The sequence below is a fragment of the Ambystoma mexicanum genome, chromosome 14 (genome assembly GCF_040938575.1).
Source record: "Ambystoma mexicanum isolate Mex_15411 chromosome 14, UKY_AmexF1_1, whole genome shotgun sequence".
Classification (NCBI taxonomy): domain Eukaryota; kingdom Metazoa; phylum Chordata; class Amphibia; order Caudata; family Ambystomatidae; genus Ambystoma; species Ambystoma mexicanum.
In genome coordinates, this window is record NC_090940.1 from 51757349 (window position 1) to 51777745 (window position 20397).

Consider the following 20397-nt stretch of genomic DNA (forward strand, 5'->3'; position numbering starts at 1 on the left):
TTTCAACAAAGGAGCAGGGCAGTAAACCTATATCCGCCATTGCACCAAGGCTGTACACAGACCATTTCATGCCTTTCCTGAGGTTTCCCAGTAGGCTTAAAAGCCTCAGTGACGGTGGGTGGGCTCAGTGTGTGGGGAATACATTGCCGGGTGCCCTGCGCAAGTCTGTGAATCGGCCAGATGTGGTGGTGGTGCAAATGTGCTCCTCGTCAGTAATGGAGGGATGGCAGGCCGACATGCCACCTCTGCCAAGCACCTGGATGATGCCATCACATGAGGGCCCACTGTGAAAAGATTCCAAAATGGCTTCCCGTCTCCCCTCGCAAGACACCTTCCCAGACCTATGGCAGGTGGCCATATGTGCTGCTGTAGAGTGGCTCCTTGACGCTGAACATTGCATTCCAGGTCATTCTCTCTTAATGGTTGTTTTCTTCATCGGTTGGAGTCTCTGTAGGTGACCTCCCTTTCACCCTCCTCTTTTCCTTCCAAGGAATCATTGGCACAGTAAACTTGTTTCTTCACCACGTGAGCGACCCTTTATTTCTTATGTGCATCAGTGTTTGATTTTGAACTTTTAATATCCTACACTGTTGCTTTGTGTTTTGAGTGCACCTCCTTAATTTCTTCAACAGTGTGTCATTGATCAGCACTTTGCATTTCACGCCAGCCAATTCTGGCAGGTGGGTTTGCCTTGCATTGATACATGTCCGGCTTCATACTGGGATGTATTCATCCCTACTTCATCGAGTGCCTCTTTTTTCTTGTCCAAGGATCTCAACTGTTATCGACAGGTGCTGCTCATGTTGTTTAAGTACAAGCATGTGCAGGCCTTTACCCATAAACAGGGCCTGTTTTGTTCTTGGAGATCAGTCCATTTAGTAGCTCATTAAGGCCATAAATCAGGCATTCCTGCTCCTTAAACTTTATTTCCAGGCCCATGGAGATTTGAGAACTTTCAGATAGGTTCTACTCTTTTACAAGGGAGTGGCGGATCCCCTGTACTGAGAACGAACATGGGTCAAATATCCTGTTCTATAGAATTACTTCCACTCGGGAGGGTCTACAACCACGTTTAGCTCACTGCATCTTACTAGAGGAGAAATATCCATTTGCATATGATTCTGGTCCAACCCACAAGGGCAGTCCAGCACAAATGCTAGGCAAATTTCCTCTGAACACAAAAACCAACAGCAACCATATACACGTGTTTCGGCCTAGTCGGGCCTCATCAGTGAAGTGAAGCTGAGCCTCTCTAAGACACAGTGAGCAATTAAACTGTTACTCCACTAGCATGTGCCAAGTGGGTACACATGTGGAGAAAAATGCCCAATTCTGCAGCTGTAGTATTCACAAGCTTGAAGTCCATGCAGAAAGGGAAGGTTTAAGAATTCCTCTTGTGCGGGGCTATGGCCCGAACAGAGAAACAAGACACTGGCACACATTATGCAATGGGTAGTCCCCCGTCAGCAGAAACATGCTTCAGGTGGAGGATATATCCTTCGTACTTGATAGGCGTCATCCGTCTCTCATCAACTTCTTTCCTTCACCTGCCATTCCTACTTCTGCCACCTCCCGGGCTCCTTCGGCACCACCAACGGGTGTACCAAATCCCTGTGCCCCTCCTTCAAATTGGGCAACTAGCTTTACTTAGCTACTCAATGCTCATTCTGCCATTCAACACTCTTCTGACATCTGTCTCCTTCTTGAAGACTTTTACCTTGATGTTCAATTCCAGCTCTGTCACTGCTCTTGACACTCTCCTTCCTGAGGGCTACAAAATCCTCCCCAAGCCCAGGCCCAACCGGTCTGGAGGTACAGTGGCCCTTAATGGGTCCCTGCTTCCATCATACCCACTCAATCCTATTCTTCCTTCAAATGCCTCGTCTGCAGACTTGGTGTTTCTCCGACCCTGTCGCTTACTCTCGCCACTATCTACAGGCCCCCTGGCTCAGTCTCCTTCTTCCTTTCTGAATGAGCCAAGCCCCACCTCTTCTCTCCTGACCTCTACCTCCAAGCCTCTCCTCCCCAGAGACTTCAACATTCATCTTGACTCTTCTGATGCACCCACTGTACTCTTCCGCAACCTCTGTGACTCCCTTTCCCTCACCATTCTTCCCTTGCGCTCATCTCCGCAGACATCTCCATCTCCAACCCTCTCACTACACCTCTCTCCTGGTCTGACCATGCTCTCCTGTACTCTTACCTGGAGCTCTTGGGCTCCCTGACTAAGCCTCTGACCGCTCTGCCCGTCTCATTCTCTGTCATTTGAATGATGAAGAGAGTGTCAGTCGCTGCTTTTGCAGCCACTTTCACCCCCCTCACAACTCTGCCATTGACTCCCGCACTGACGCAGCCCTCGCTAACCTTCACCGCTCCATCTCCAACACCGTTGACACCCTTGCCCCTGTCATGAGGATCCGCATGAAGCCTTCCTCCAAGCGCAACAACTGGTATGATCCGACCTAGCCTTCCTGAAACGCAAGTGCTGAGTTGTTTAACGGAAGTGGCAGGCCTCAAACACATCCACTGACAATCGGGCCTGTCGCCTGCTTCAAAGGCAATAACGTCTCTCCATCCATTCCAAGAAGAGGGCCCATATCCAAGCTTGAATCCCTGGGTCCACCAACAATATGGCTGAACTGCTCAAAATCTGTAAGGAACTTGGCAATCCTACTGTGGTTTCCACTTCTTCTCTTCCATCCCAGGCCCTCTGTACTGCCCTGGCCTCCCATTTCACAACCAAAACCCAGGAAATCCTGTCCTCACTCTCCTCTAACCCCCTCCTTACTCCCACACCTGCTCTCAGGCCACCCCCTCTTCCTCACCATACTCTCATCCTTCTCGCCCAAAGCACTGGATGAGGTCTCTAAAGTGGTCCGGTCTATGAAAGTCTCCTCCAAACAGGTGCTCCCCTGCTCCTCCTGAATGATCAAGGACAACATTTCCTTTCTCTCTCCTGCCTTGACTGATTTCTGTAATTACTCCGTTGTCACTGTCTCCTTCCCACTATGCCTCAAGCACTCCCTTGTGCACCCTCTCCTAGAAAAGCCGTCTGCCAACCCCTGTTTCCTTGCTAGCTACTGCCCTATCGCCAATAACCCGTTCCTGGGCAAACCCCTGGAGAAGTTGGTCATATCCCAACTGACCCTCTACACCGAATCTGTTGGCTGTCTCTGTTAGGAATAATTATATGCAGTACCCTTTGGGAACACCACACACAATTAAGACTACAAGTGGCAGTACAAATTCACCTTTGGTACAAGCCTGTACTACACAGTAAAAGTGGTAGCGATGGCTGAGCAGCCAGACTTATCTCAAGAGTAAGTGAGCAGTATCAAATAGTTGCACAAAGGACAGCAATTACTATGATTCAAACAAACACTGTCTCAAGGTTTCTGAGTAAAAGAATATACATTTATTTACACTTCAGTTGTATAACATTTCACTAAATTAAAGCAGGTCAAAAATCACACTCTTAATACACCACACCACTCCCAATAGTTTCCAGGCAAGTTAAGATCACAAAATGAAGTGGGAGCAAAATGGCACTCTAGTAGTTCAAAAGGGAGGGAAAGACAAAGTTAGGCAGAAACTGAGCAGCACCAACAGGTAAGTAAGCAGGACAATCTAGAAAGAGGAATTACAGTGATGGAAACAAATCAAATAGGCTTAGGGCCAAAGCCAATAGGACAAAAGTCTTTTGCTCAAGATCACACAGTTCAGGGTAGTTCGCGGTTAAGTCTTTGCCAAGAGTTCTGGACGAAGTTGTTCAGCAGAAAAGTTAGTTTAAAGAGAAGAGAAGGACAAGCCCTCGAATTGGCGAAAGGTTTCACACACCTTCACCGTGGCTGAACGAAACACACACTGGATTTGCACAGTACCTTTAAATGGAGAAGAAGCTGTAGCTGAGGCGAACGTTCCTGGTAGTTCCTGCAGGCTCACGGTTCCTGAAGTGACTGTCGGACTGACACGAAGTAGGAAGACTGGAGGGTCCTGCACTGCCCAGGGAAGAAAGCAGCAGCAGAGCAAAGCAACAAATAAAAGGTGTGTTCCTTAAAACCCAAGCAGGGTCGACCTTCCTGACTATCCGGCCCACTGTAGCTCTGTACAGTGAATTCGACCAGAGGAGGGAGTCCTGGCTTGCAGTTTGGGTGAACTGGTTGGTCCCACCAGCTCAGAGGAATAAGATTCCTGGAGGATCTTCTCTGTCGTTGGAGTTCTGGGATTCAGACCTGCAGCAGAGCTTCATTGGGCGGTTCAGTCGTGGTAGGGGTCCTCTTCCTTCAGCTCCTCGTCGGTTCTTTCGTTCCAGTGGTGACTCTGCCTTTCCAGACCCAGAGACCTTCTTTTTATGCAGTTTTCCCCCATTCACACAGCCTGGCTGTCAATCACACAGCAGGGTGGTTGTCCCGCCGGGACAGTCACCACAGCCTATCAGATCAGAGTGTGACATGGGTCTCCAAGGAGACCCTGTGCAGGGAGTCCTAAACCTCTCCCTCACATCCTGTCCCCCCAGACATACAGGCGCCTAAGGAGGGCAAAAAGACAGAGAACAAAGGAATCAAACCTCGTTTGGCGCGTAGAGTAAAACACGAGAAAGACTTTTACAAAAAGAAATGGCGAATAAACCCAGCCGGAACTGTAATAAAGCATATATGGTCTCGCAGATTTAAGTTCGAGGCTACCAAGATAACCTAAAACAATACCAAGGTTATTTAAGATAGCTGTGGTAGGAAAAATAGGGTAGTTAACACTGCCACCAGCCAAGTCTTGATGAAAAGGGAGCTAAACAATGCTCCAAGAGAAACAGCCAAAAAGGGATAAGTATTAACCCTTTCCAATACTCCATTTAAGATGGTTTGTACTGGGTCTGTGGTTTTACAGAGGCTGATAAAGTTAATGGCAACTTTATATGTGTTCTGGGAGACAGTAGTCAGTCCCAGAAAAATGGAGTCTGAGTTGGGAAGTCTAAAAAACAACCCTGTGTTAATACACTGAGGGTGCTGTGTAACACACAGTAAAACGATGATGCCTGTGGAGTAGGTGAGGCTCCACACTCTATGAATACAAACATTTTAAACACACACAGCAAAAACACATGTAAGAGTGGGAAAAAAGGCTCACACTCTTACCAGGTGAAAAAAAGAAATCCTATAAATCCAGCAAAGCTGCTGAGGGGCTCAGTAGGTAAGGGAAATTAGCCATTCTGGAGAATTCTCCCTAACAGTCTCCATGACCACCTGTCTAGCTTCAGAGCATCCAGAGGCATGAAAACGGGTCTCCTGAACTCCTGTGAAGACCTGCTCTCCAACCTTGAATCCAGTTCTCCTTCTGTTCTTATTCTCCTTGATTTGTCCTCTGCCTTTGACATGGTCAATCATGCCACCCTCATATAACGTCGCTGCATGATAACCTTGGTATCACGGACCTGGCACTGGATTGGTCAACCTCTATCCTTTCTAATAGACCTTCCCAGGTGCAACTGGGTCCTTTGTCTCCTCCATTTCACTCTCTACCAGTGGTGTCCCTCAGGGCTCTAACCTATCGCCATGGCTCATTGACATCTACCTTGCCCCTCTGGCCCACTTGATTTCCTCCTTATCTCCTCATTTCCAGTGTTATGCTGAGGACACACTGCTCACCTACAAGCTTCCCTCCACTACCCCTCTTCTTCTTACCTCATTCCTGACTGTCTGACTGCTATTCAGGCATGGTACACAGCTAATGATCTCTGCCTTAATGCCAGTAAGACCGAGATCCTTCTGATTGGGACCCCTGCTCCCTGCTTCCCTCCCATGCTCTGGCCGCCCTCCTTGGGTCCCTTCTCCTCACCATCTTGTGAGGCTAAAAACCTTGGTGTCATCTTTGATTCCTCTCTCTCCTTCTCCCCTCACATCACAGACCTTGCCAAGAAGGTCCACTTTCAGCTTCACCTCCTCAGAGGCATTTTCCCATTCCTTACCTTCCCCCAAAAGCTCAATGTCTCCAGAGCTCTGGTTCTCTCCAGGATGGATTACTGCAACAGCCTCTTCCTCAACCTGCCTCTTTCCTCTCTTCGCCCCCTTCAACTAATCCAGAATAGGGATGCAAGACTTATCCGTTGCCTCAAACCCAGGCACCTCATCTCTCCAGCCCTTAAATCTTCATTGGCTCCTGGTGGCTGCAAGGATCAAATTCATGACCCTCTGCATCATCCACAAGGGTTTCTGGGGACTGGGACCCGGCTACATCCAACTCTATGTCCTTAAATACCTCCCTGTTAGAGACCTTTGTTCCTCTAGCTCTTACTGTGTGCAGATCAGATGTGTTTTCAAGCAGAGATTGGGGGGTAGGTCTCTCTCTTCGGGCGGTGCCTCCCTCTGGAAAGTCCTCTCTGCCCTTCTTAGACTTGAGTCAGACCTCCTTAAGTTCCGGAAGCTTCTCAAGACCCTGCTCTTCTCTGCCTCCTTCCCTCTTGCCCACCCTTGCTAATGCCCCCACCTGCTGCTGTGACCGGCGGCCTGGTCCCTAATGAGCCAGGCAGAGCACCAGGCCCTGATTGACCAGTCTATACCAGCACTGTTCTTCCGGGCCCCATTCCCTGACTTGCCTGGTGGGTTGGGCATCCCTCCTGAGTCTGGTCCACCCCCCTGTCCTTGCACTTACATGGTGGTCTGCCCCCGCCACCCCTGGCACTTGCCCCCTCCATTCCTCCCCCAGCACTTGCCTAGCCCATGGACACTGCCTTCGTTCTTCCCCTCCCCATGCATTTTATGCCCCTTCCCTGACCGTTCGCTTACATCCCCCTGCCCCCCCTGCAGCTGTGCCCTCCCCCCTGCACTTCTTGTTACTGCACTTGCATGATCTGAATGGCACAATGCCTAGTAGGACCGTTATTGTTGTTTATTCCCCTGTTTCCCTACCCTTTTTTTGCCTTGTAGCGCCTGGAAACACCTTTTTGCTGCATAGTGCGCCTTATAAATATTCAATAAATGAAATAAAATAAAGAGTTTATCTCACAATGGATTTGCCGTACTCCCCCTCATCCCACAAATCATGTGCCCCTGCTCCCCATAAAATTCTACCGTGATTTCAGTGCGCAGCCTAGGCCACATTATGAATTTAATTGTACTCTAACCTAAACTATTACTAATCCTAAACTCTCTTGCTTGTTAGAAAAGTCTCTCGTGTTTTACAAGTAATGGTCTTGAATGCAGCTTATCTCCCTTCTCAACCTGTTGAATGGTGTCTGCTCCACCATTTTCCAAGGCACATCTCCCAAGTGCTTCACCCCAGCCAGACACAGGCTTCAGAAAGCTCTTGCTTGGACAAGCTGTGCCTGTTTATCCAGTCTGGGCATCTCTGTCTCTGCTCTATCCATCATAGTGGCAATCCCTCTCAGAGCTAGGTGCGCGGATCTCCAGGTGTAGTCCGTCTGATCAATTCCATCAGTGAGTGGGTGCGTCCACTCTGCATGGAGGGAATGTCAGTAACTCTCGCTAACACCGTGGACATCAGGAGGACTGCAAAGGCACATGTCCGCTAGTAGCTCGTGTAAATCTGTACACACTCAGCTCAAAGCTCCTGGCCTGCAGCGTCTGACAGTAGAGATGCAGCGGGTGGTGTGGCATGTCCCATAAAGTTCAGCCACATCATTTGGCCATTGGAAGTCGGTCCATGCGGGTCATGTTTGAGCTCTGAGGAGGCTCCCAGCGGAGGAGCTCAATGAAGCAATTCCTAAAAAGCCTCCCGGCAGCCATCTTTCCACCCGGTTTCTGTTACTAGAAGTGAGCCTTGGCATTCTTGGGGGAACCTATGCAGAACTCTTTCAGTAACCTATTGTGGGTCGGATCACAGACATTGCATAGGCAGCAGTGTTATTTAGCTCTCATAACCTAATCTGCTACAACTAAGCTGATGACAACCAAATCCTCTTTAAGATCCCTTAGTCCACCTCCACCCCTTCCCCCAATCTCACATCCTGCCTCAGACACATCGACCATGGGATGACACCCAATCCCCTCCTCCTCTACTCCACAAAAAACAGAAATCCTGATCTGCAGGAAGATAGCGCTCTTCCACTAGCCCACGTCTTGCCCATCCTCCCTGGCTCCCCTGCCCCTGCTTCATCCATCGCAGCAAAGAACCTGGGATGCACCATGGACGCTGACCTGACACTCTCACACCACATTAACACTGCGTCTAAATCTTGCTACCTACACCTCTGCATTCTCAGATGCATCTTCTTCTACATCTCCTACCCTCACAGAGTCACTGCAGTCATGGCCATCATCCTCTCCCGCCTGGTCTACGGCAATTCCCTTTACCCGGGCGCCCCTACATATCAACTCAGAAAGCTCCAACAGGTCCAAAACTCTGCAGCTAGGCTCCTCCTCCTTGCCCTTGGCCCCACAGAGCACATCACACCCGCCCTCCAGCACCTCCACTGGCTCCCTGTCGGGTGACAGGCCATTTCAAAGCCATGTGCATCACCCATTGTGCCCTCCACAAGACACGCCCAGAATACCCTCAACAGAAACTCACCTGTTACAAACCCAATATAAACCTGCAATCAGGCACTGCACTCCTCCTTGTGATCCCTCCCTTCAACTCGACTAGAATAGAGGGATCCTCCTTCTCTGTCTGAGCTCCCACACTCTGGAACTCAATCCCACTTAGCATCCGACGCATAGAGGATCACCTGGCCATCTGAAGGTTCATGAAGACCTGGCTATTTCCTGCTGCATCCTGACGAACCCATACCCTCTTGGGATAGTTAAGCACCTTTCTGGTAGGCCGGGGCAGCGATGAACCCTCCATGAAATGACAGAGTGACGGTGTGAATAAACTCCAGCAGACCACATGACAGAATCCACGCCAAACCTACGAAACCAAGAAACCAGCCAGAACACACAGGTACATATCCCACTCCATACTGATGGAAGATAGCCGAAGCCAAGGCCACCCACCCGCACGCATCTGCAATCATACACCATTTTATCACACATCGGACAAGCCCTCTGCCTTTAGAATGCAGCTATCCCCACTACAAAAATCCAGTCTAGCAGGACAAATAATGAGTCTCCTGCACTCGCATACTCTCCAGATGACCTCAAAGCACCCATCCACATGCCAGCTCGATATGGGTAGCTAGTAGGGACTTGGCCACTCCTACCCACCTTCCCATTGGCTAAAATGCACACATGTATTCCAAACTCCTCAGGCGAACTTTCCCACACCTTGGACTTTGGTACCCCGAGGGTATTCCCCTACAGCGCTTTCAGACCACACCAATGGGAAAATGCTCTATACAAATGACAAATTACATTACATAGGTTCTATACTGAATAGCAAAATTCCATATCACATTAAAAGTTTGTCTTTTCAGAATATCAGGCAGCACTCATTTTGTACTAAACTGTTAGTGTAAGGCTTTAATTCTTCTCTGTGGTTAAAAGAACGATCGAGGAAGGTATATGGTCTCGGGAGGATAGCTCAGGGGCAACGTGCTCGCCTTGAAAGCAAGACAACACCGAGCAACACAGGTTCGATCCCCGGGTCTGCGCTTAGAAACCGCTGGGTATTAAGAGCTATAAATAACCTATCATATGGAAGCAAGGGGAAAGTTGGTAGAGGGTCTGGGCCAGGGGCCAGATGAGATGGGCAGAGGCTTGTGTGTCTTTAATGTGAAAATAAAAGAAGCAAATGTAAATCCGTGCCAAGGAAGAGCGACTCAAATGTATCACCAGCCAGAAAACAGCGCTGGCAAAAATAATACACATCAAATGGGCCACGAGATGAGATTTGGGCAGTGCCATCTTGTGTTAAGAGCCTTCATGATGGCCGCACCGGGGAGGAATCGGATAATTGAACGTTAAGAGCAATGCAAAGAGACGGTCTCTCAGAGCGATGTTAAATAAAGCTATATTCAGTAGGTGTTAAATGAGTGCCGACATTTCATCCTTCTATAAAATCGGATACTAAGTGGCAATTAGTAGTTTTACAGAGGTTTCATGAAATTTGACTCAAATACCTATTTATAGCGAAATGTACTTATTTTTTATAATTGAATGTGCCCGTCGAAGGATCATGGCATGGCACAATCGCAGGGTGGAGGGAATGAGCAATAAGCCACAGGGCGTTGGGGGCGGTAGGGGGACGGATGATAGCCGTGGACAAGAGTGGCGCTATCTCAGATATCCATCAAGCCGACGTCGGTATCACCCAGTATTTCTTTTGAAATAATGCTAGCAGATGGAAGTCATTTTTGACCTTCTCTCAGCCAATCAGAATGTTCAGAGTGCAGTCAAAAACTACTGGTATTGACTGCTTTCTGAATACCCCATCTGCAAAAGCAGACAGGGAGACAACAATGCAATTTCCAGGCAAGATTTTTTGTTTAACAAGACTCTCCATCTCTAGAACAATTTTGTTTTTCAAAGCAACATACATTTCAAGGCTCCAAAGAGCAGGCTTAAGCCTGTGGAAAGGGTTTCCCTCGCCTATAATGAAAACGCTTCCTTCTACATTACGCCTAATAGCCTATATCACTATGGCCAATATGTGCCACTAGCCTTATAGACCTCAGGAGGGGTCCTTATTGCGTGGGATAATAACCCTTCCTTAACTTAAGGGCAGGTCATTATCACGTCATAATGACCGTCTCTCGGTTCTCACGTTTTCATTGTGTGGCTCGGCTTGTGATCATTGGTAAATTGTGTTCCACTGCCTTTAATGATTTACATGGGAAAGGTAGGGAAAAGCTTAAAGTCTCTAGGGGGGTGGGGGTGACTAGAACTCAAAACTATCCACCAAAAGTGTACTAACATCTGGGATAACCCAAAGGTGTGCCTCCCCCTTTGATAACTGCAGGTCTGAACGCCTTCTCCCATATTCTTAAGAGGTCTGTGTATCTCCTGAGACAGCATTATCTATAATTGACTTATAACTTCAAAGGTTCTCAGCCAAGTGACTGCCCCTGGTCTACAACATGGCCCAACTCAAAGATCCATAAAGTTCCCATCCCCGACGAGTCCATCCGTAGACTAGTGTACAGAGTAACTCACATTCTAGCCCCCCCCACACCCCCGCTGAGCTTTCACGTGATGTCTTTGCTCTTACATATCCTCTTGGTGTCTAGGTCGAATGCCTGTGCCACCTCCTCTCCTGTGGCAACAGGCCCTTGAGGGTGATGTGCCAGTTGCGTTTCTTGCCTTCTTGAGATAGCAACTCTTCTATGGGTTACTTGTATCCAATGTTGGCTGCCCCCTTTTCTTTGTTCACCAGGTGCCCGTTCCTTCAGACACTATTTTGGTACTTTGCTTGCTTCTATGAACGGTTCTCATGAGGGCACCTCGTAGTCTGGATTCCCCTCTCGCCTCTCTGGTTTCACCCGCTGTTGGTCCCCTTAAATGCTGTCTTGGTGCTTGCTTGTCTTGCTTATAGTCACCGTTTTTCACGTAGGTTTCTCTCAGCCCAGCTCCTCCACTCCCCTTTGTGCTTTCACTTACACACTTAGTACTTGGCTGGAATCTCTCGTCTGCTTTTATCTGCTGTTCACCATTCTTATACGGGTTACTCGCAGTCTGGTTTCTCTTCTCCCCTGTCTGCTTCTGCAGTCTTGTTTCTCCTCTCACCTCTCTGCTTTCACCTACTCACTAAGTACTTATCTCTTGCCAGCTTCTCTCTGCTATTCTTTATTCTAATATGGGTTACTCACCGTCTGGTTTCTCCTCTCACCTTTCTGCTTCCATAGTCTTGTTTCTCCTCTCTCCTCTCTGCTTCCGCAGTCTTATTTCTCCTCTCCCCTCTCTGCTTTGACCTACTCACTTAATACTTGGATGAAATGTCTCATCAGCTTCTCTCTGCTATTAACTAATCTTATATGGGGTACTAACAGTCTTGTTTCTCCTCTCCCCTGTCTACTTCTGCAGTCTTGTTTCTCCTCTCACCTCTCTGCTTTCACCTACTCACTAAGTACTTATCTCTTGTCAGCTTCTCTCTGCTATTCTCTATTCTAATATGGGTTAATCACAGTCTGGTTTCTCCTCTCACCTCTCTGCTTCCACAGTTTTGTTTCTCCTAACCCTATCTGCTTCCGCAGTCTTGTTTCTCCTCTCACCTCTCTGCTTCCACATGCTTGTTTCTCTTAACGCTCTCTGCTTCCGCAGTCTTGTTTCTCCTCTCACCTCTCTGCTTCCACAGTTTTGTTAGTCCTAACCCTCTCTGCTTCCGCAGTCTTGTTTCTCCTCTCACCTCTCTGCTTCCGCAGTCTTGTTTCTCCTCTCACCTCTCTGCTTCCACAGTTTTGTTAGTCCTAACCCTCTCTGCTTCCGCAGTCTTGTTTCTCCTCTCACCTCTCTGCTTCCGCAGTCTTGTTTCTCCTCTTACCTCTCTGCTTCCACAGTTTTGTTAGTCCTAACCCTCTCTGCTTCTGCAGTCTTGTTTCTCCTCTCTGCTTCCGCAGTCTTGTTTCTCCTCTCACCTCTCTGCTTCCGCAGTCTTGTTTCTCCTCTCACCTCTCTGCTTTCGCAGTCTTGTTTCTCCTCTCACCTCTCTGCTTCCACAGTTTTGTTAGTCCTAACCCTCTCTGCTTCCGCAGTCTTGTTTCTCCTCTCACCTCTCTGCTTCCGCAGTCTTGTTTCTCCTCTCACCTCTCTGCTTCCACAGTTTTGTTAGTCCTAACCCTCTCTGCTTCCGCAGTCTTGTTTCTCCTCTCACCTCTCTGCTTCCGCAGTCTTGTTTCTCCTCTTACCTCTCTGCTTCCACAGTTTTGTTAGTCCTAACCCTCTCTGCTTCTGCAGTCTTGTTTCTCCTCTCACCTCTCTGCTTCCGCAGTCTTGTTTCTCCTCTCACCTCTCTGCTTCCGCAGTCTTGTTTCTCCTCTCACCTCTCTGCTTTCGCAGTCTTGTTTCTCCTCTCACCTTTCTGCTTCCACAGTTTTGTTAGTCCTAACCCTCTCTGCTTCCGCAGTCTTGTTTCTCCTCTCACCTCTCTGCTTCCGCAGTCTTGTTTCTCCTCTCACCTCTCTGCTTCTGCAGTCTTGTTTCTCCTCTCACCTCTATGCTTCTGCAGTCACAATTCATATACAGGTTACTCGCAGTCTGGGTTCTTGCTTTTACACAGACCCAGAGGTGTAGACAGGGTGGTACCATACATGTCACCTAATCCCTTTTCACCTAATCAGAAACCTTCAAATTATTTTCTTCACATTTTTTAGGTAAGTGGGTACATGTTAAAACATAGATGGGGGTGGGAAAAGGGGATAGGATAAGGTAGGCTGATGAGGGAGGTGGCGGGGGGTCACCCCTCGCATGATAAAAACAAAACAATTCAAAGATTTCACCTTTAGGTGAAGTGGATTCAGTGAAATCAAGGACATCCGAGACAGGGTCGGTCTGAGCGGGCAAGTCACACCCAAACTCTATAAATGCACACTCAGCAGCACTGTGTGGGCATTTATAGATGCTAAAGTCACTGCGATGGGCCCAACTACATTAGATTCAGGCCTCACGTGTTAGACAGTCCTGGCTACGCCTCTGCCCAGTACCACTTTCTACAGCACCGCCCTTGTGGTTCACTTGAATGTATTATTTCTCCTTTCTTTCCTTCTTGGTTCCGTGCTACTTTACAAGGCAGCCATGTTTCTCAGGACCGGGTAGGATTGCTTCTCCGTTAGAATACCTAGCCACGGTTTCACCTCTTCATCTCTTGTTTCTAGCTCCTCTCCCCCGCTCCGATTCTTTGGTTGAATTCCCCCAGACTCTACAAAAGTATTCAAAAAAGGTAGCAGGCCCTCCTCTCCAGAAAGAACATGGCATGATAACCTGCTCTGAGATTTTTCCCACTTTGAGAGTTCGCAGCCATCGCTTTTTGTTCACTGTACCTTTCACAGATGGGAAATATCCATTTGCCTATCAGTCTTTGTCCCACCTTGGGCAGTCCAGCACCGAAATGCTATGGAAATTCCCTTTGGAACAAGAGTACAACAGCAACCCCATACACGTGTTCCAGCCTTGTTGAGCCTCATTAGTGAGGTGGATTTGTGCCTCTCTAAGCACAGTGAGCAAGGGGTCCACATCTGGGTTCCCCCAGGTAACTCAGGATTGCTGTTGGGACTCTTGTTCAGTAGGGAATTGCCATAGCATTTCGATGCTGGCCTGCCCATGTGGTAACCCAGACGTGGACTCCCTACTCACTGTGTTCAGAGTGGCAGCTCCACCTCACTAATGAGGCCCAACAAGGCTGAAACAAGTGTATGGGGTTGCTAGGGCACTCTTGGACTGTGGGCAGGACAAAGACTGATATGCAAATGGATATTTCCCCTCTGTGGAAGGTACAGTGAGCTAAAGTGTGGTTACAGACTCTCAAAGTGGGAAAACCACAGAACAGGTTATCATGCTATGTTCTTTCTGGAGAGGGGCGCCTGTTACCTTTTTTGAAAAACTCTACAAAAGTAGTCACAGTTTAAGAAATTATGAGAAAAACAATAATTTATTGTCTCACAGGTTACCTGCAACCTGCACCAAGGAGGGAGAACACGCCACAAAAACAAAGGACAGAAAATGGCTTCTTATGTCCTGACAGAGGACTCTGCAGCAATGATTCACGAGGGAAACAGGAAACAGGGTACACTCTATCTCATAAGGCCTGCTTTCTATGGTCTCATAACACCTGGCCCACGTTTTGCAAACCAGTTTTGCTGGATACATTGTCACATATCACAACACTTCTTGGCGAAGTAGTGTACCTGTTGGTTTCCTTGAGTTTGCAAGTCTCTCAGCAGGGACTGGAAAACAACTTTTGTTTCCATAATGACTCATTTTGGAAAGCTGCCTCCATGCTCCTGCGATTACTTCCAGGGGAAATGTTGTGAGCATGACCTTTTACTCGGAAGTACAGTCTTTTTTTGTTTGTTTTGTGCAGTCACATACTTATATTTGTGTAGGAGAACAATTCAGCAATAACTCTCTAGAAACAGATACTGGCACAGCACTTCCTTCTGGACATCACCTTGTGCAGAAGATTATAGATACAAACTTTGATTCTTTTTTTTACTCAAGACAGAAATTTCGCAATTTTGGTAAAGCCGAAACTTTAGGAAAAATGTCATGATGTGGATGGAAGCGAAATGGTGCAATTTTGCAAGTCCTTAGTTGGAAGCACCAGTATTCAATTGAAACAAAGGATTTGTCAAATGCTAGTCACATAACATTTGAGGCGGAGGAGCCTCGCTTCTCGCTCTCTCCAGCAGCTCTTTCAATCTAGCTGGATTCCTCTAATGACTCAAATGGCATTTGCCTTCGCTATATCTTGTGAATGGGTCTATAAAACAATTACTAATCTCGGATAAAAATATTACTGGCAATTTCCCAACTGCAATTTATTTTAATGACTTTTATTTAAGCGATAAATGCTCTACTTATTGTAGCTGATGGAATACCTCATTTAACCGCTTCATTGCCAAGCAAAGTCAAGGTGTCATCCTGAGCCAGTCCGTGCAGGGCAGTGCGGGGTGACTCTGTTATTTAAATCCTGCCTCACTTACCCCATTTGCTGAGATAGAGTTTATCTGAGTAAAATAACAGGACTGCAGGTGAAATGGGCAGGAGAGTGTGCCCAGGATCATCACGGAATGTTACGCAAAGCAAGACATTTTGTGGCGTCTTTTATACATTCAATTCAACATGAGGCATTTAGTGACATTTTGAAGTGGTTTTGACATTAAAGGTACCATTTTCATAGTGTATGATGTTTATTTTTCTATGTGATAGGTGAATATGTTGGGCAAACAAATATCCTGCCGCTTATTGGTTCTAAACTATGCCAAAACAACGGGGGTTCTGGGAGTCCCTCTGCCAGCCAGTAAGTCCCTGTTCTGAGAGTCTTACCCAGATTGTTTAGCTCACTATCTTTCACAGAGGAGAAATATCCATAGCATATCAGTCTTTGTCCTGCCCTGGGGCAGTCCAGCACTGAAAGGCCAGGCAATTCTTCTCCGAACAAGAGTACCAACAGCAACCCCAGACAAATGTTTCGGCCTCATTGGGCCTCATCGGTAGGGTGGATCTGTGCCTCTCTAAAAGCAGTGAGCAAGGGGTCCGCATCTGGATTACCCTAGTAATTTAGGGTGAGACCCAAAGTTACTTTAAGTATGCAAAAACAAGGGGGGTCCTGGGAGTCCCTCTGCCAGCCAATACATTCTGGTTCTGAGAGTCTTTACCCAGATTCTTTAGCTCACAATTTTTTTTCACAGAGAAGAAATATCTATAACATATCACTCTTTGTCCTGCCCTGGGGCAGTCCAGCACCAAAATGCCAGACAATTCTCATCTGAACAAGAGTACCGACAGCAACCCTAGACACGTGTTTCTGCCATGTTCAGGCCTCATCAGTAGGGAGGAGCTGTGCCTCTCTAAGAGCAGTGAGCAAGGGGTCCACGTCTGAATTACCCTAGTAATTAGGGTGAGACCCAAAGTTATTTTAATTATGCAAAAACAAGGGGGGTCCTGGGAGTCCCTCTGCAGGCCAATAAGTCCCGGTTTCGAGAGTCTTACCCAGATTCTTTAGCTCGCTATCCATAAAATGTGAGAAATATCCATAACATATCAGTCTTTGTCCTGCCTGGGGCAGTCTAGCACCAAAATGCCAGACAATTCTCATCTGAACAAGATTACCGACAGCAACCCTAGACACGTGTTTCGGCCTTATTTCCACGCTCTCCTCTTGTACCCTTGCATTCACCTATCCATGGCCAGCCCTTCATATTGGCACTTGGGTCAACACATATCTTCCTCACCGGTTAGCTGCTTAGGGGTGCCATCTAGGTAAACCGTGCAAACTTCACGGGTCGCTCGAGCACGTCTTGAGTCCATCACACAACCATGCACTGCCTGTAACCCTCCAGGCAAGCCATTGGTAAACACTGTTCACCAGTAATGCTCGAAGCTCCAGAGCAGGGCTTCATTTCCTCTCCCTCTGGTTCATCTTTATGACCAACCGTGCACTCATACTTCCATAACCATATCACCTTTTCTCAAATTCCTGTTGTCTCGTGTCATCTTTTGTTATCGTCTCCTGCCTTTCCGTCTCTTCTCCACTACCCCCTGCTTCCACAGACCACAGTATTGTTCGCCTCTGGCTGGAGCTCAATACGCCACCTCTGCAGATAAGCTTCGGAACGCTAAAACCCGTGCCTGCTGGGCCTAGAGACCCAAGCTACTCCTCACTGATGACGCCCAACAAGGGTGAAACATGTCTGGGGATGCTTGTGGTCTCTTGCAGAAGTGATGTGACCTAGCAGTTCGGGCTGGACTGCCCCTTTTGGGGTGGAACCAAGCCTGATTTGCATATGGTCTTTCCCCTTTTGTAATGGCTTGGCAGGCGAAGAACGATGGTCTGGAGGGTTGCCCAGAGCGATGCCAGAGGTTAAGATTCATTCTAAACCTTCCAGCCATCACCTCTTTTGTTTTGCCACTCTGGTGGTGGCAGGGTTGTATGACTGCTCAGTAACATCACATCAAGCACACTAAAAATCGTCCCACTCAAAACCTTGGCATGGTTTTACACAGTGATGATATGTTTTGAACATCACTCCAACCCAGAACGTCAAATTGGGGGCTGGTGCTGAGGATGGTGAGGCTAGAGTCAGCAGGTGTCGACCAGATCAGAGCGGGCAGCCATGTGGGGAATGGTAGGAGTGTCCCGCCTGTACTCTGCACTTATTATTATGATTAATATTATTATGATTAATATTGTTATTGTGGTATTTATTGAGCGGAGACCTAGATTCGAGAAGCAACACAGCGCTTTACAGATGTATACAACAGTACAGAGGCATACGACAGTGCTTTCCTGGAGTAACAACAGAACAGATATACAGCTATACAGCATGGGGTAGTATACAGAAGAGCACAGATGAAGCGGTATTGCTGTCCCGGGTGGCGGGGAGGAGAGGGGCGGGTGTCGTCTAGTGAGTCAGGTGTTGCGGGGAGTGACCGAAGGCCTAGCCGTTGAGAAGGAGAGACTCTCTGAAGAGGTACAGAGGTCTTGAGTTCTCTTCTGAATTGTAGGAGCATGGGGGCGAGTCTGATGGTGACAGGGAGGAGGTTCCATAGTCTCGTAGGCAGAGAAGGCTTGTTTTCTGGTGGTTTTCTTTTTACAGAAGTGGATTTCAAGTCTGCACATGTCCTGGCTTCTGGTGGAGCGATGTCTGCCGGAGAGGCTGAGTTTCTCTGCAAGGTAGCTGGGTGACTTGAGGGTGACTGCCTTATAGCAAGAATTGAAGGTGATTCATGCATGCAGTGGGAGCTAGTCAAGGTCGATGAGGGCTGGGGCGATGTGGTCGTATCTGCGTAGACAACTGATGAGGCGTGCAGCCGCATGTAAGAAACTTCTCAGGGGCACAAGCGGGGACAGCGGGAGGCCTTTGAGGAGGGCATTGCCCCCATCCAGGTGGGATAGGACCAGTGCTTGAGACGAAGATGTTTATGGGGAGGGCGTTGGAGGTAACAGGGCTGACTGTTGCCCTCTGTGAGGAGTGTGTGAGCATAGCTGGCAGCGCACTTGGTAAACCACATGCAGAATGGAACTGGTAGTTCCCAGGTGAGCGACGAGATCTGCAGGAGCTAAGAGAAGGACTGATGGGGAATTTCCTCTGTAAGTACAATTCCTGGACGAGGAATGGAGGTGGAACGATGACGGGAGGTGCGGGGGGAGGAGTCTGTGGGGAATGTCAAGAAACACACACCTTCCGAATAGTAGCCTAGGTTTTCTTCATCAAACAGGCAACGTTAGGACTCTGGCTTCGATGGTAACACTACATTTAAAACCACGAGTCTGGGGCCTCCCTCTGGAAGAGCCTTCCTGCCCCCCCTGATCATATCTCTCCAGCTCTGAAATCTCTCCACTGGCTCCCAGTGGACGCAAGGATCAAATTCAACACCCTCTGCATTGTCCACAAGGCTTTCTGGGGCCTGGGTCAAAAATACCTTCATCTATCCCTCTGCAAATACCTCCCATCTCGAGCACTCCACTCCTCTACCTCTAACTCCCTCAGGGTCAGTCGTTTCTCAAAGAAACGAGCTGGCGGTAGATCTCTGTCTTCGGCTCGGGCCTCCCTCTGGAACAGCCTCCGTGCAACGTTAAAACTTGAGGAGAACCATCTCTGGTTCCGGAAGCACCTCAAAACCTTCCTTTTTGCTTCTGCCTTCTCCTCACCTCTCCCCTGTTGATTCCACTCACCATCGGCACCATGCACCTGGCCACCCTCTGTCCTTCGGGCCCAGGTACCTGCTCATCTTTCCACCCTCACGCACTGCCTCCGGGCCACCCCTTGCACTGGGGTCTGTATCTGTACCCATACAGCCCTCCCCTTTTCTTCCTGCACTTTCAGACCTACCCGGCCTGCTGCCATAAACCCAGCACTTGCCACTCGCTGGCTGCACTCCCATTGTTTTGTTGCCGTTTTATTTATTATTTTATTGTTATTTTTGCTTTTCTCCTTCTCGCTCCGCACTCTCCTTTTGTTCCCCCTTCAATGCACTTCTCCCCTTCCCCCTGAAACACTTGTGTATGAGCGCGATAGAAATAAAATATCAATACCAATATCAATGCCTGCACTTACCCTTTTACCCTTGCACTTGCCACCTGCTGGCCATACTTTTCTATTGTTATTATTCTTTATCCCATGTACTGCACTGTCCCCTCCCTGCACCCCCGCACTTTCCCCTTCCCATGCACTTGCGTGATCTGAATGACACCTGGCCTAGTAGTTTTGTTGTCTGTCGTCCCTCTGTTCCCCCCCTTGCCTCGTCGCGCCTTGAAACACTTGTGTATAGGCGCGTTATAAATGCCATATCATATCATATCATATCCGAAAAATGTAAATGATCTGGGTGATTTTTTCACCCATTATTCAGAGAAGGAAAGGATAATGTTATCCAGGCCCCGATAAATTGATTGGAAAACCAGAAAACAGATCAAATAAGTTTGAGCTCTGAATCAGAGATCATAAATATAGACACAGAAAAATCTGATGAACGTGAACTTCTTAAAAAACACATTCTTTTTCCAAACACCTTGCTAAGTGTCTTTGGCTTGATTTCTGTATTACTTTCGACTTTATGCAATGATTCTAATGCCAAATGAACAGTTGTAATTTAACTAAAATGGTAAATTAGATACATGTAATTGATTACAACAGTAATCCTTTGATTACAGTAGAGTCTATTATGTTTCACTTGCTTTGTGATTCCCCCAGAGATCCAGGAGGCCCCTTCCATCTCCCTGTTATTCAAGGCTTTTTTTCCCTATATAAGTCTCTTTGCATATAGCCTCATATTGTGTTGTACAGCCTCTGTCTCCCCCTTCACGCCCCAGAAGTTCTCAGCAGCCATTCAGCCTTGTTGGGATGTAAGT